At 34.7% G+C, this 17,443-nt stretch overlaps 1 protein-coding gene across 3 annotated transcripts in view; it reads right to left on the reverse strand.

Annotated features, from left to right (window-relative positions):
- Positions 1–17,443, reverse strand: part of LOC127866429 (pro-neuregulin-1, membrane-bound isoform-like) — a 118,591-nt gene that overhangs the window by 91,939 nt on the left and 9,209 nt on the right. Inside the window, exon 1 of one of the 3 annotated variants that reach the window (XM_052406949.1) lies at positions 11,296–11,423. The exons of the other annotated variants lie outside the window; for them this stretch is intronic. The gene's annotated coding sequence lies outside the window, so the exon portion shown is untranslated. Of the gene's footprint in view, positions 1–11,295; positions 11,424–17,443 lie in introns of those variants that run through there. 3 annotated transcript variants of the gene reach the window in all.

Consider the following 17,443-nt stretch of genomic DNA (forward strand, 5'->3'; position numbering starts at 1 on the left):
AAAAAATCAAAACATCGAGTTTACTGGGCTTATGCTAGCCAAGTTGGACACTTGTCAGTTGTTTTGAATCATCGCGGCAGCCATTTGCATTTTCTCTAAAGTCTGTATTGGCCCGTACCGTGTATCGGAACGCTATGTTCAGTTACCGATTTATTTGTTATAAAATGTATTGTTACTGATTTTGTTGTCTATTATTTTTAATTTGAATTTTGTTATTTTTGGGGCGTAAGACGTTATATTGTCCGCGATTATTCTTGAAAAGTTTTTATCACCTGATTGTCTGCGCGCAACGTCGTTAAATGCCATATAAATTGGTCATTATAGTATACGTGTGTAAGCGGCAACACGATGCCAACATGCTTAAAACAACAGCAAAATCAATTCTCAGTAAACACGCTGCCGATTACAAATGCTATTTGACAAGTTTGTATCACCTGATCGTCTTTGTTCCACGTCGTTAATTTTCAATTAAGACATAATTGGCAATTAGGGTATCCTCTGAAATAAGTTACCAGTTTGCAACTGTCAATTGTTAAATAAACACGTTTATTCAGACGAACCACTCATACCGATGACACATTATTTATTAGGGGCCAACAACGTCGGGAGCAAAGAGCGACCGCATGCAATTATCCGCATATGGCTTTCTTCTTGACACGTGATTTCGATCTGCGCTTCGGAGTCTATCACTCTATCACGCGATTGGCTAATTTTATGAAAGTAGGTGTTACCTATTGTTGATAGACAATGGGCGTAAAATTTGCATAATCTAGGTAATAAAACTAAACGCTTTCAAAATATCTGCCTATTAGATTTCAATACCTGTCAAACAATACAATTAAGATGACTGACACGATCAATTTTGCTTGTGCATTGATATTACGAACGTAATATGTTTTATGTTTGCAATTGTTTGCAATTGTTAGGGCAAATGATTAATACGCAGTTATTAGAAATTTTGTCAATTTGATAATTATTTTTATTACATGAATAATACTTGAAAATTAATTAAAACCCACTAATATATCATAAAATAAACAAATATTATTTACTTTGTTGTTTGATTGTTTTATTTTTCAGACTTGCATGAATTACTAATTGTATGCAGCGCGAGTTTGAAAAATTCTCAATGTTTTACTAATTGATGATTTTCTTTAACATTCTGCCATTTTCGGCCATTTTCCGGCCGATGAATACGGCAAAATTTGACCGAGTCTTACACGCGGGTCAGTCTCAAATCCACCCATTATAAAGTCCGAAGTCGGGGTGCGTCTAATAAGCGAGGGCGTCTTATAAGCGCACGTATACGGTACATGGACATCAAAATCTTGCATGAATCTGACTGATGCATTATTTACATTCATTCCTTGTCTATGGTAATAAGCCACCAATTTAAGAAAACAGAACATATTATTTTAATACATGTTTGCACATGAAACACATATAAATCAAGCATTTGTATTCTGAATATGCCATAAAGTATCCAATTTCAGTGCCAAAAGAAAGTCATTTCTCAGATCAGATAACCAAATATGTGTCTGGAAGAACCATATTTGTTCTGACTGAACTCCAGGGAATACATCATTTAAGCTGATTGCCTCCTGAAACATGTGCGATAAATACATTTGTAACTTCTTTTCCAGAGGAAATCAAAACCATGGTGACCGTTATGATCTGTTATGAGAAGGTTGTGGATTAGTCTTGAGTCTTTTCTCACCATTAAATCAATCAATTATCCCTAATGTGTCTTTTTCTGAGAAAACTGGGCATAATGCATGTGCGTAAAGTGTCGTCCCAGATTAGCCTGTGCAGTCCGCACAGGCTAATCAGGGACATCACTTTCCGCTTTATGGTATTTTTGGTTTCAAGGAAGTCCCTCCTTACAGAAAATCAAGTTTAGGCGAAAAGTGTGGTCCCTGATTAGCCTGTGCGGACTGCACAGGCTAATCTGGGATGACACTTTACGCACATGCATTATGCCCAGTTTTCTCAGAACACGACACATATGTTCTTACATCAATGTCTCAGCCTAGATAAAGTTCATACATTTATCCATTCACATGACAATATATATATTATTTAACGTATTCACATGAATGAAAATAAAGCCATTGTGCATATAAGATTTAATCTTTCGCAGTATAGCATTTCAAATGAATCTAAATGCCATTCAACTAAGCATTGATGTAAATAAGGAAGAATAATTAGGCAATAAATTGTCACTTTTAACAATTTGCTGGCAAATTAAAATTGTCACTTCATCAAAAGCATATATGAGAACTAGATTAACATGTATTGAAAGCATATCTTACAGCATATTAAACAATACATTATTTTAGTTAATTACTTGTTGACATTAAATGGTGTTTGAAATGGGAATGGCAGTGCAGCAGCGTTATACACTGTAACTCCAATATAACGCGGATGACGGGGTCCAAGCCACGCAACAGCGTTATATACGGACAGCGTTATAAGTTTTGAGCTTATTTATTTAAGGGGCTATAAAAACAGGTAAAGTATAGCCTATAATATAGGTTCTGTGTATCGTCATGCTGTGTTGTCATCCGCAAATACATGCATGTAAACCGAATCGAACAATAACAGTATAACTACCGAAAAAATAATGTTTAACATTTATGACAAGAAATATGTTTACGAACTTTGTAAACAAATTCATATGCCTACGCCATTTTTCAAAAATTAGTACGGTGCATTATGGGACACAGCTTTCATTGGACGAGCGAATTTAAATTTAGATTGAATGCAATATGATACATGAACAAAGAAATGTTTTATTGCGTCATATGCAGCATGTAAAAAAGGTGCTTTCCGTGGACTTTCTGATAAAGGGCACAAATTTAAGTGTTACCTACCGTATTACACTGCGTTAGCATGTAAATAAATCGTCAGGATTTTTATCCCCACGCTTTTTGAAAAAAAGGTGGGGATATTGTGGTGATCTCCGCCGTCCGTCCGTCCGTCCGTCCGTCCGTCCTGGCCACTATCTCCTCCTACACTAAAAGCACTAGAACCTTGAAATTTACACACATGGTAGCTATGAGCATATGTGCGACCCTGCACTATTTGGAATTTTGATCTGACCCCTGGGTCAAAAGTTATAGGGGTTGGGATGGGGCCGCGTCAGAAATTATCACTCATTTTTTTAGGTTATTTTACATTTACTTCTTTATTTCTACACCGATTCACTTCAAATTGATACTGGACCTCACCTATGACAATACGGTAAATCTCAACCATGCATGGCCCCATTCCCAACCCTGGGGCGCCCCGCCCACATAGGCCACACCCACCAAAAATTTCCATTTACTATAATTTTTTCATTTCTACACGGATTCATTTCAAATTGATACTGAACTTTTGTTATGACATTAGGGTCAATCTCAACTATGCATGGCCCCAATCCCAACCCTGGGGCGCCCGCCCACATAGGCCACACCCACCAAAAAATTCCATTTACTATAATTTTTTCATTTCTACACGGATTCACTTCAAATTGATACTGAACTTCTCTTATGACATTAGGGTCAATCTCAACTATGCATGGCCCCATAACCAACCCTGGGGCCCCGCCCACATAGACCACACCCACCCAAAATTGCCTTTACTATAATTTCTTCATTTCTACACCGATTCACTTCAAATTGATATTGAACTTCTCTTATGACAATACAGTCAATCTCAACTATGCATGGCCCCATTACCAACCCTGGGGCGCCCCGCCCACATAGACCACACCCACCCAAAATTGCCTTTTACTATAATTTCTTCATTTCTACACCGATTCACTTCAAATTGATACTGAACCTCTCTTATGACAATACGGTCAATCTCAACTATGCATGGCACAATTACCAACCCTGGGGCGCCCTGCCCACATATGTCACACCCACCCAAAATAGCCTTTTACTATAACTTCTTCATTTCTACACCAATTCACTTCTAATTGATGATGAACTTCTCTTATGACAATACGGTCAATCTCAGCTATGCATGGCCCCATTACCAACCCTGGGGCACACCTAGGTCAAACATTCGGCGTGGGGATACGCGTCGGCCTCTGCCGCGCCATTTCTAGTTTAATTTATTTTTCGTATACGTACTGAAACATTAAACACACACAAAGATATTTTTATTTATCAAGCATGTGTAGCATATAATAAATGATAACACACTTACACAGCCATAGTTTATACAATGAAATACAATACACGATAAATACAAAACATAAACAGGTAATCATTTTAAATAACTTTAATTTGATAATTATTCCGCTTGCACTTGCCTTATTGAAATTAGCGCATCGAACCGCTCTGATAGGGACCAATGTAATAAACACCGACTCGCAAGTTTTCACACCTTTATTGACATTACACAACAGATTAACGCCAATTAGCTGTCCAGTGTCGTTTAACCTCTAATCGATTAAAATCAGTTAAACGGACGGATAAAGCAATCAAGCTGTGATCGCCGGCTTCTTTGAATTTATGAAAATACATGAAGTTGCATAACATAGATTTGAATCAGAAATGGAAGGTTGGAGAAAAAATGGGATCCAAGGACCCCCCTCGTTATATTGGACACAGCGTTATAACGGACCGCACTATATTGGAGTTACAGTGTAATACATATATATGTATTTAACTCTTTTGCCACTAATTGATAGTCACTTAAAACATTGATAGAGAAGGGAAATCCCAGAGAAATTAAGTTATTCCAAAGATGTAGGCCTATGGTAACTAACTTGCATTATTGTTCATTATGGTACAGATTAATTCAGATCTTGTTGAAGAGAAATTGTATCTGTTGATTACAAATGGAGCATGGGTTTTACATTATCATATCCATTTGTGAAGGATTGTATTTGAATAACATAATTATTTTTTTTATTAACAGCTGTACCCCTGCGAAATGTTGTTCTGCAGTTCACGAATAATTCGTGAACAGTTCATGATCTGTTCGTGAACTGAGTTCATGAATTGTTCACAAATAGTTCGTGAACAGAAAATGAGCCACGTCTGTGAAAAGTTCTTGAAATTTTAGTTCATGAACTGTTCATGAACACTAATGGCATGAAGTGTTCATGAAATATTCTTGAAACCTAATGGCATGAAGTGTTCATGAACTATTATTGAACCCTTATGGCATGAAGTGTTCATGAACTATTCTTGAACCCGTGTGGCATAAAGTGTTCATGAACTATTATTGAACCATTATGGCATGACATGTTCATGAACTATTCATGAACATCAATGGCATGAAGTGTTCTTGAACAGTTCATGAACAACACAATTCTTGAAAATTCTTCAGGGTTTTGCTGTTCACGAACAGTTCATGAACATTTTCCTTCTATTTTTCAATGGCTCATTTTCTGTTCACGAACTGTGAGTGAATAGTTCATGAACCATAGTTCTTCAAGAGTTCATGAACTGAGGTGGCATGAAGTGTTCATGAACTATTCATGAACAAGAATTTGTCAATTTATGCAAAGGTTATCATAAGTGTTACTAAAGATCAACAAACAGGTCAGGGTAAGAAGAAACAAGTCTTGTATTAGCACTTAAAGGGATCTTTTCACGCTTTGGTAAATTGACAAAATTGAAAAAAGTTGTTTCAGATTCGCAAATTTTCGTTTTGGTTATGATATTTGTGAGGAAACAGTAATACTGAACATTTACCATGCTCTAATATAGCCATTATATGCATCTTTTGACGATTTTAAAACCTAAAAATTATAAACCGTTGCAACGCGAAACGATTGAATAATTTGGAGAGTTCTGTTTTTGTCGTTAAATTTTGTAAAACTACGAAGATTGCTTATATAACGTATAAAATACGTTTAGCATGTGTTCTCGGCGGAATAGCTCAGTAGGTTAAAGCGTTTTTACTTCAGGACTCTGGCAGGACTCCAGGGGTCACTGGTTCGAAACCTGCTCCGGACAATGTTCTTTTCCTTTTTTAAATTTTATTCTTGATTTTTTACTGGAGCTTTTACGATCCAATGTTTACATTTATCAATATAAAGCATTTAATGAATAAGTAAAAAAAATGCCAAAATCTGTGAAAAGGCCCCTTTAACATATTGATAGCAACATATAACAATAATTTAAATATAACACTAATAACTGAGATACAAGTGGTTTGATAATACTCTTTAAATTTCATAATACAACTTTGCACTATATGTTCATGAATAATTCATGTATTGAGTTCAATTCAGTTCAAGAATCATTTACTAATCAATGGTTTCCCTGAAATGGTTACACTTGCAGTGCCAAAGAACTTGAAATGGAACCAATGGCTGATCAGTTCAGCCGGTAATTTATTAAAGACTTACATTTTCAAATATAACATAAACCATGTGCCTTCCGTTTCAACTTCCTGTGCACACAATATTCTTTCTTTGTAAAAACAGCAATGCAATTTACATTGAGTTCTTGATATCATCTTAAACTGTTCTTGAAATAAGATGTCCTTAAAACGTTCTTAAACTTGTCTTTTAAGTCTTCCAAGAACAATGACAGATCCTTTTAAGAACATATTGGATTCTTAAAAAGTCCATCATACGTTCAAAAACATTGTGTAGACCTGTTTAAGAACATCAGAAGGAAACATGTTGTTCAAAAAAGTTCTTAAAGTGTTCAAGAATAGTTTAAGAATAATTCAAGAACAGGAAAGGTCCTTAAAAAGTTATTGAAGTGTTCCCGAAGGCAGTTCTTGAACAGTTCTTGTACAAATGTTCTTAAAATTCTCTAGAACAGGTCAAGAACTCTAACTTACAGTGGTGAAAGTACTATGCATATTCATACTAACTTCACAGGTTTCACAAATCTACAAGATTTGTATGCTAGACATTTCAATATTACTTTCAAAAATATGTATGAAACATCTAGCACAAAGGAATTCATGAATTATTCATGATGGATCCTTAAAGTCTGTCTCAGAAAAGTCATTAGAAATACTTGTGCATGAAATGTTCATCACTAAGTATTTATGGTTAGATGAAGAACTGTTCATGAACTTTGAAATGTTCAACAATAATTCATAAACAGTTCATGAACATGTCTTAAGAACAGTTCATGTCCAAAAGTTCATGAACCAAGCTCAGGAACTTTTTCAGAACCGTTCATGAACAGTTCTTGATTGGCTTGAAGTGTTCATGAAATCATGAACAACATTTCGCCGGGGTGTTAATAAGATAAGATATCACGTGTCACCTTCTAATAACATGTATGATGACAATTAAGTGCATTACTATCAGAGTATTTATCACCTAGTAACAGATAAAACTATTAAAAAAACATGAACTATTATGTGATGATCAGATCGATAACATAAAACTATTTAAATCTGCGATAAATAATCCAAAAAAAATTTTTTTTTTTTTTTTTTTTTTTTGGTTCATACATTTTATTTTTGCCATATAGTAATATATACATTCATATAAAATTCGTGTAAAATCGTGCAACGTACATAGCAAATAATAAACACGTACATGTATGGTGTGTATAGCCATCAGGCTGTAGTAATCAAAAACTAACCTACAACACATGTTTCAAATTCAAATTCTGAAAAATGAAAGAAAAGAAAAATACTGTATTTGATAAAAAGATATTGTAATTGTCTTTGACAGTGTTAACGTTCAGTTGTTCGTGGGGACCACCACATGCATTTATTCATCTCTTACACTTCTCAAAATCTCTTTTCGGCTTTGGAAACGATATAAATTCAATGCCACCAACTAATCTGTCAGGATATTGATTGTCCGGGTTACATAATCCTCATTGACACAGTTTAACCATTTTTAATCTACGTTTTTTAGAGAGGAAAACAAAACAAACTCGTTGAAATAAAAGTGAACCTAGACATAGCTTGTCTAGGAAAATGGCGGACAGTTCGTTGCTAACTCGATTAATCAATCGCTGATTGGTAGATCAATTCTTAGATAAGGATTTGATTGACAGTTGGCGTCATGTCAATTATGCAACCTCAACAATTTGGAAAAGTATACATACAGCTATTAAGTACATTTTTGTCTTAAAATTAAGATTTAATATAAACAAGAGATGTATTTGTCAGAAACACAATGCCCCCTACTGCGCCGTTTTGATTTTTTTTTGTCCTTTGACCTTGAAGGATGACCTTGACCTTTCACCACTCATAATGTGCAGCTCCACAAATATCAAGTTTTTATCTTCAATATTGCAAAAGTTATGGGCAATGTTAAAGTTTTTGGACGGACGGACGCACAGACTGACAGACAGACTGATGGACAGTTCAACTGCTATATACCACCCTTAGTAACCGGGGACATAAAAAGTTATATTAAAACAATTATTTCTTGTAACATAAAGAGCATTAATACCTTTTTTTGTTTTTTGTTTGTTTGTTTGTTCTATCATTAGACATTTCTTGTTTGTACTATCATTCATCTGTCTTACACCTCGTTGTAAACTTATGATGCTCATTAACTATGCTGATTGGGATAATTAATTCACACATGTATAAGTACATTTTTTTAATGAAGATTTCATGTAACAATTTATGAAAAAAAAATAACAAGAGTTATTTAAAAAAAAGGAAAAGGCATTTACAAAAAGTTTGTTTGGTATTTAGTTCCATCATTCTCTTACCCGGTACTTTGTACATTGTTTCTTTCAAGATAAAACATGTTTGCAATTATTTACAATATGTTGTTACGAAGTTTTAAGTATTGTAGGGGATGCACTTGGTTGAAGGTTGAACAATTAAAATGTGTGTCAGAGCATAGCACAATGTATATTTTCTAATAAGTTCCCCAAACTGAATTATCAACTTCATATAGTGAGTTAAAATATTTGAATGCTTTTACAGGAAATGAATCATTTTTATTTTAACATGGTTTTCTGGATTGCATAGATTTTGGTTGTGTTAATCAAAGATATCCAGACATGATAATTTTGCTTAAATGGGTTAAATCATTGAATTGATTGGTGTCTATCTGTATTGTGAGTGTGTCACTTAAAGGGGCCTTTTAACGTTTGGGTAAATTGACAAAATTGAAAAAAGTTGTTTCAGTTTCGCAAATTTTCGTTTAAGTTATGATATTTGTGAGGAAACAGTAATACTGAGCATTAGACATGCTCTAAAATAGCCATTATATGCATCTTTTGACGATTTAAAAACCAGTAAAATCCTAAAGCTTTGCAACGCGAAACAAATTAATAATTTGGAGAGTTCTGTTGTTGTTGTTATATTTTGTGAAACTACGAAGATTGCTTATATAAAGTTTAAAATACACCTGGCATTATATTAGGAAGAATTGCCAAGTGGTCTAAGTGGTAGACATCTTATTCCAGGACTCCAAGGGTCAGTGCATGGTTCGAGCCATGCTGAGGGTTACCTTTTTTTTTCTTTTATTAATTTTCTTCATGATTTTTTACTGGAGCTTTTTGTATCCAATGTTTACATTTATCAATATAAAGCATTTAATGACAAACTTCAAAACATGCCAAAATCTGTGAAAAGGCCCCTTTAAAGAGCCATCTAGAAAACGTTTGTGGGCATAATATCTAGGCCCAATTTGACATTCAGCCTACCCGGTAATCACCCCAGGAATTGTTCAAATATGGTCACTGAAATATCATAAGTTGGCCTATTTTGGTCTAACAGTTATTAATCAATTAAAACGTCATTGCTTATCTGAAACCTGTTTATTCCTGTTTTCAGGAAGGTTTATTGTTACCAAGACATAATTTTCTGATACCAAGAAAATGATTTTTGATATCAAAATATAGAACCGGTAAGTATTTCTTTATATCATGCATTTAATATTTTGATGACACTGAATCACTTCTTAATATAAACAAGATTATTTTTTTTAAGATACACGGCGTCGATTGTTTTTGGTGTTAATGAAATATCAAGAGTTATATAAATGACATCAGAGATAACGATTGCCTTTTTCTGCACAGTTCTGAGGTGCATCACACGCAATGAAATTGTGCCAGAGTTCATGGCTTAATTTGCTTTATTAGATATAATTGATCATATATCTATAGATACAGAATAGAAAAGCACATGAAGAATGAAAATAAAGGAAAACATACTAGTCAAATGGCCACAAACAAATCATCTGTACATATGTGAAATATTTGTACGCGGGTTCTTCAAACAGACCTTTTTTAGTGGTTTGTCGGACATTGTTATTTGATTCGATTGCTAATTGTATCATGAATCATCGCGCTCTTGCTTAATAAATAAGTCTATATGGCGGAATATTTCTAATTAAATTAATCAAAACTGGTACTTATCATGGAATTATTGAAAACACACTACAAATCAATCAGTGACATACCATTATAATTACGCCGATAATCTTCATTAACAATATTTCTGGTCAAACAAAATTCAAGCAAAAGCATTTATACATTGATTCTGGGACGACACTTTGCACACATGATTAAGCTCAGTTTTGCAACAACTAGACTCTTATCTATGAATGTAATTCATATTGCAGTGACAAAATTTGCATTCCTAAATCCTTCAAGACAGAATATTTGTGTGTTTAAGATGTTACAGGCACTGGGGGTAAGGAACTACTAGGTCGCACCATATTTAACCCTTTCCCACTTGGATACAAGGTGAAAATGGCTATGAGCAAGCAGCAAACAACCAGAACAGCCTGTGAGTAACTCGCAGTCTGTTCAGGTTTTATGCTGTTTGCTGCTCACTAGTATCTAGGGTTTAAAACTTGAATCTAGTTAGAAAAGTCTTTAATTCAACGTTACTTTCTATGGGACTACAAATGCGCCAAAATAAGTATTTTAGTGGGAAAGGGTTAAGGTTATTTGTAAAATACCCTCATAACATTGAAAGGGAGAAAAGCAGCTGACAGGAGAAGAGATCAAACCCCTGTTTAAGGCACATTAAGACCACTGGATATAAACTATGGAGCATCAACCATTGTTTGGAAAGCCCTATTTATGGGGCAACATACAAACACGAATTTGCTTATCTGTTGAGCTGTGTTTCTACAACAAATCATTAACCCATGTAAACAGCTGAAATAAATGACACAAGTGACATCCTGTTTGTAACCTGTGACCTTGCAGATCAACCCAATAACCTTAGATTAGGATATGGGCACACAGTAATGTTGCTGAGCAAATTAGTACAGATTCTTAAGACAGGTCGATGTCATCATCGGCGTCTATGTTTGCTCAAATTCGCTATACTTCTTGCTCATAATGTCAAACAAAATGGCCAGCATCTATGCAAGTTATCCAATTTACATACCGCAAAGTAAAGGCATTCCTTACATACTTCCAAAATGCTGTTTACAATCGTATGCAAATTGCTATTACACATTTCTTAATTTTAGTTGTATGTAGCCTCACCCATCTATGATATTCAGATGGCCATTGGCAAGATAGAAGACCAGTAAACTGCTCTTAAATCCCAGCAATTCATCTAGATTTACTGTATGTCATATTGTGGTGGCTTTAACACCCAAAACCTGGATGTTTGTGGTTTGAGGTTTAACAGAGTGTAGGTAGATTATGTATTTCATTCATAAATTTGATATGATTGTAACCACTAAAACTGCTTGTGTTATGTGCTAAATTCAAAACAGACAGCAATAACAAATGTATCCTATTTGCATGTTCAACAGATTTGATGAAACTTAGTAACTTCGTTCTTGTTCCACTTGAAGGTATTAATTAATTGTATTAATGAAAATTTAATTCAATATAAATACTCTTATTTGTAGAATAAATACGTTTCATTAAAAAAGGAAGTAAACATTGGTAATGCGTATTTAAACTCTACAATAACATGAAACTCTTATAACATGTTTCCTTTATATAATACGAAAACTGTGTTGTTATTTCATTTATTTCACTTTCAACATGTACAACAACAAGAGGGCCTGATGGGTCCAAAGTCGCTCAACTGAGATACAAAGGAACAGTCCTGTTCTGTGCAGCCCATGATATCATTTGACAAAGTTTAATGAATAGTAAACTATACATGTAACTTTCAGAGTGTTAACAAGGTTTTATTATAGCCATATAAAGATAAATTCCCCGCCCCCTGACAGCCATGTTTTTCAACCAAATGTAACCATTTTCGAAGTCATCCAAGATATCATTTAAACAAATGTTCAGACCATTGAAATTTGACAATAAATGTGACTAAGAGTGTTAACAAGTTTTTACCATAGTCATGTAAGAAAAACTGCCCCGCCCCCAGGCAGTAATCTTTTCAACCAACCAGAACCATTAAGAACTCGTCCAAGATATAATTGGGACAAAAGTTCTGAGCAATTTAAATGAAGATCAGACAAAAAAATGTGGCCTCTAGAGTGTTAACAAGGTTTTACTATAGCCATAGATTAGTATAACAAACAGCCATATAAGGAAAAATGCCCCGCCCCCTGTTGGCCATGTTTTTCAATGATGATCAGACAATAAATGTGGCCTCTGGAGTGTAAACAAGTTTTTACTAAAGCAATATGAGACTAGGGACAAAATTGTCACAAAACCAGGTTTTCAATTTGAAACAAAAGTCTGATAAAGGGAGACAATTCAAAATGTGCATTGTTACCCCCTTGTGTAAGATTCAATCTATTTTTACTCGTGGCGACCTTGATTTCAATTTGAAAAAAATAAGTCTGATAAAAGGAGACCAACTCAAAATGAGCATTGTTACTGATTGTTCAAAATCAATCTATTTTTAGTCGTGACAACCTTGACCTTGGAGATAATGACGTAATTGTTTCGCGCGACACACCATCCAATGATGGTGAATAATTGTGCCAAATGATTTTAAAATCTCACAATAATGACATAGCTATGGCCCGGACAAGCTCATTTATGGCCATTTTTGACCTTTGAACTCAAAGTGTGACATTGACCTTGGAGATATCGACGTAATTCTTTCGCGCGACACACCGTCTAATGATGGTGAACAAATGTGACAAATGATTTTAAAATCTCACAATGAATGACATAGTTATGGCCTGGACAAGCTAATTTATGGCCATTTTTTACCTTTGAACTCGAAGTGTGACCTTGACCTTGGAGATAAAGACGTAATTCTTTCGCGCTACACACTGTCTAATGATGGTGAACAAATGTGCCAAATGATTTTAATATCTCACAATGAACGACAAAGTTATGGCCTGGACAAGCTTGTTCCGCCCACCCGTCAGACCGCTCACCCGCCCACCCAATTCGCCAACTAATAACCAGTTTTTTCCTTCGGAAAACCTGGTTAAAAAACTACCCCGCCCCCCTGGCGGCCATGTTTTTCAACCAACGGAAACCATTTTCACACTCATCCAAGATATCATTGGGACAAATCTTCTGACCAGGTATCATGAGGATCAGACAATAAATATCGCCCCTAAAGTATTAAAAAGGTTTTACTATAGCAATATATAGCCATATAAGGAAAAATGCTCTGACTTTTGGCTGCCAAGTTTTTCAAGCCATCGGAACCAATTTTTTTAACTCATCCAAATTATTATTGGCACAAATCTTCTGACAGAGTAGTGAAGAATTAAGTTATAGAAGGCTTTATTAATTCAGCCTCACACTGGGAAAATGGGGTTTAAAGCATGAGCACCTTAAGTGATGTCCCAGATATTTAATTACGCTTGCGCAGTCTGCATAGGCTAATCAAGGTCAACACTTTCCGCCTCAACTGGATTTTTGCTAAGAAGAGTCTTCCTTTAATCAAAAGTATCATAAAAGCAGAAAGTGTCGTCCATGATAAGCCTGAGCAGACTTCGCAAGCTAATCTGCTGAATAACACTTTCAGCAAATGCATTTAAACCCATTTCCCAAAGTAAGGCTACATTATTATTATTATTGTTAGCAAGAGATGTGTATAAAAAAGGTAAGTCCTCTCCAATAAATTAACAAATAATAAAAGCTATTTTAAGACAATCAGGGGCCTTAATGTACCTGGGCAGTCATCAAAATGGGATTCTGGAGTTTTTTTCGAGAACCAAGATAATATTCCCTCAAAGATTATTAGCAAGTAAAGGGTAAAGATCAGCAATAAACTTTATATTAAAAACTGATTGTGGTAAAAGGCCAATTTAAGATAATTCAATGACCAAATTTAAAAAATGCTTGTGGTGATTTTGCTGATAATCAAACATAGCCTAGATATTTTCCACAAACATTTTCTAGATGGCTCTTCAACAGACAGACACACAATTCACCAATACAAGTCAACAACCGCAGTTCAATGATTCAGCAGTTTTGAACAAAATCAACATGTCCCACTATCTTTAAGAACAACCAAAATATGTGCAGTCCAGAAAATTTCTAACAGATTTTTGTGAACATTTGGATGGTTTTCAGTTAAGGGTAACACAAATAGGGCCATACTATTCTGAAAGTGATTTTATGTTAAAAGAAATGAGATATTTTTCAAGACCCCTGCACCTTATATTCGAACCACTATTACCTATTCCTTACATTTGAACAATGTAACATTTTCATTACCTGCCGCTCACAAAATTGTTTAATTGAATCGTATGACATAGTCTGCTGCAGACCCAATAAATTGCGATGTCCAATTTAACGCAAATCGGCCTGTGGATCCCATTTTATTTTTCATCGACTTAAATATTTCCCCATTAAGAAATGCTCACCATTAAATTCAGTTTGACCCTGTATTTCGCGCCTTCACTGCGTCTAGTTGATTAGTATTTATAGTGTGACAAACAATACACCTGAACGCTTAATACCATACAGTTGGCGTCATCAGCATAAAGCGCACGAGCCACCCATGACAACGTCCTTTCACTGCTGCCTAGCACCCGAGTTACACGCAGTCCTCGAGGAATATATATCGACAAAATATATAATCAATAATGAACAATGTAAATGGTAAATGCTTAACAGAAACAGCATACTCGTTCCGTTTTGTTTTAAAATCAAATCAGTACAGACTATGATAGCGCTGGTCATTAGACCAATATCAATTGTTTGTCTGTAATGAAGAAGAAATAAAACGAGTCCTATGATTTATCACTCACCTGTGCTGACGACAATAATTATTCTTATTGTTGGTTTGTAACCTAAGTTGTATACTCGCACGGTAGCATATTTACGGTGTTATCGTGTTGCAAACAAAATGGCCGCAAAAACGATGTTTTCATATGTTATGTGCCTGACTCTTTAATGGATTACGAGCTACATAAATTGTATCCGATTCTGATAAATTCCCATGAACCCCAGATATTGACGGCCTGCGCGTCTATTAGTGCATGAGCGTTAATAAGGACATATACGGAACTAAGTTTTGTGAACTTTTTTTTATTGCTTAATCTACTGGCAAGTAAAAAACCTAACGTACTGACAGATTATTAAAGACATTTGTCAATTAAAAGCAAACACTTTTTATCCTGAATGTAGCAATGTAAAAGTAACAAAGTAATGATGCTTAATATAAACATACTGTTTAATGCTCTTTATGTTACAAGAAACAATTGTTGTTATTTTTGTCCCCTACCGGTTTCACCGGAGGGGACTTATGGTTTGCGCTTTGTGCGTCTGTGAGTCTGTCTGTGAGTCTGTCTGTCTGTCACACTTTTCTAGATCCTGCGATAACTTCAAAAGTTCTTAATATTTTTTCATGAAACTTGCAACATGGATAGATGGCAATATGGACATAATGCACGTCATTTCATTTTGTTCCTATGTCAAAAAATGTGGTTGCTATGGCAACCAAAAATATTTTTTTCTGAAAATGGTGGAATTTCTGACAATGGTGGAGCCGGTAGGGGACCATATTGTTTGACAATAGCCTTGTTTTTATATAAATTTTTATATAAAATCTTCATTTTAAGACAAAAAGTGTAGCAATATGAATACCATCCCAGATTGTTGAGGGTGTGTAATTGATGTAAAGCAAAGTTGACATCACAGAGCACAACAAATGTCCAAACGACACACAAGCGAAACAAATGTACATGTCAAGATGTTTGTACATTGATACCCTTCTTGCCCCAGGTAAACAACAACTAACTCCTGAAGTGTATGGAAACCTGACACCAACTGGTAAGTCATCTGAACACATTCTCAAACTTCTACCCTGGGTCATCAAATATTTACAAAATATGTAGCAATGTATGGGAAACTAGAAAAAGAAATTATTGCAGTTTAAATTTCACACTTTGACCCATAGCCTTTGTTGTTATCATTTAGTCAATATTTCAACTTCTGATAGAATGTTTGAAAATGGCATAATCCTACAAACATTGTTGACAGTCATTTCATATTCCACATGTTCAGCAACCTATAATTCAATTAATCAATTAGTCATCAGCTAAAGCAAATATAATAACTATTCATTTAAATGTAACAGAAAACAACCATTATATACAAGGCAATCCATTCATAATTGCACAATTATTTTTTCATTTTCTTCCACAAAATAATTCTACAACTTTTTGTTAAGTAGACTTATATACAAGTCCTTTCAACATTCATCCTTGATTTTATGGGACTTTACAATTTCAGTTTTCAAATCTTAGACCAATAAAAGGGACTTGATAAGGATAATAAAAGCTTTACTTAAGTTATTGTGACAGACTTATCTAAACTAACAAAAGATTAATTTCGCATTAGCTGGCCAATTTTGTATAACCTACAGCTGTTACTTAACAAGAAACTTATATAATCCAAACACAAAACAATAAGCCTGCACAAATGGATATGAAACCCGTTCTCCATTTGGAAACAACAGATATAATGTCATTCCTAAATGGCTCTTCAACAATAATTTTTCATTACCAATATATACAATTACCTTACATATTTAGCATACCTAAATATGTCATGGATTTCTTCCCTCTGATTCAAACCTAAAAATGTCATGGATTTCTTCCCTCTGTCATTCATACCTAAAAGTGTCATGGATTTCTTTCCTCTGATTCATACCTAAAAATGTCATGGATTTCTTCCCTCTGATAAGTTCGTCAGTAGGAAAATTGAAGGTGTTGTGTTTTACTATTTGTTCAAGAATTATGAGTTTCCTTTTATTTTGGAGACATCAATACAGAGTTTGTGAAAATATATTTCGCAAAGTACAACATACAAAATAGATAATAAACAGTGTTAAAACAACACACTAAATAACTGTTGTCAAAATGAAACAACCCAGGTATAGACTACTCAGAAGAAGTTTCAAGATGATTGGGCTAACAATCTGACTGAGTGATTGTTCAAATGGTTCTACTTTAGGCACATTATGGAAACTGTCCCACATTATTGCAACCATGTTTTTAAATGGACAAGAACCAATAATGATTGTTGGCCACAAAATGTGTAGTGTTGGGACAAGATAACAGTTCATAAATACATCCTTGCATGACTGTGTTTCATATTTAATATGACAGTAGGAAATACGCCATACTGGTAAA

This window comes from Dreissena polymorpha, chromosome 2 (assembly GCF_020536995.1).
Source record: "Dreissena polymorpha isolate Duluth1 chromosome 2, UMN_Dpol_1.0, whole genome shotgun sequence".
NCBI lineage: Eukaryota > Metazoa > Mollusca > Bivalvia > Myida > Dreissenidae > Dreissena > Dreissena polymorpha.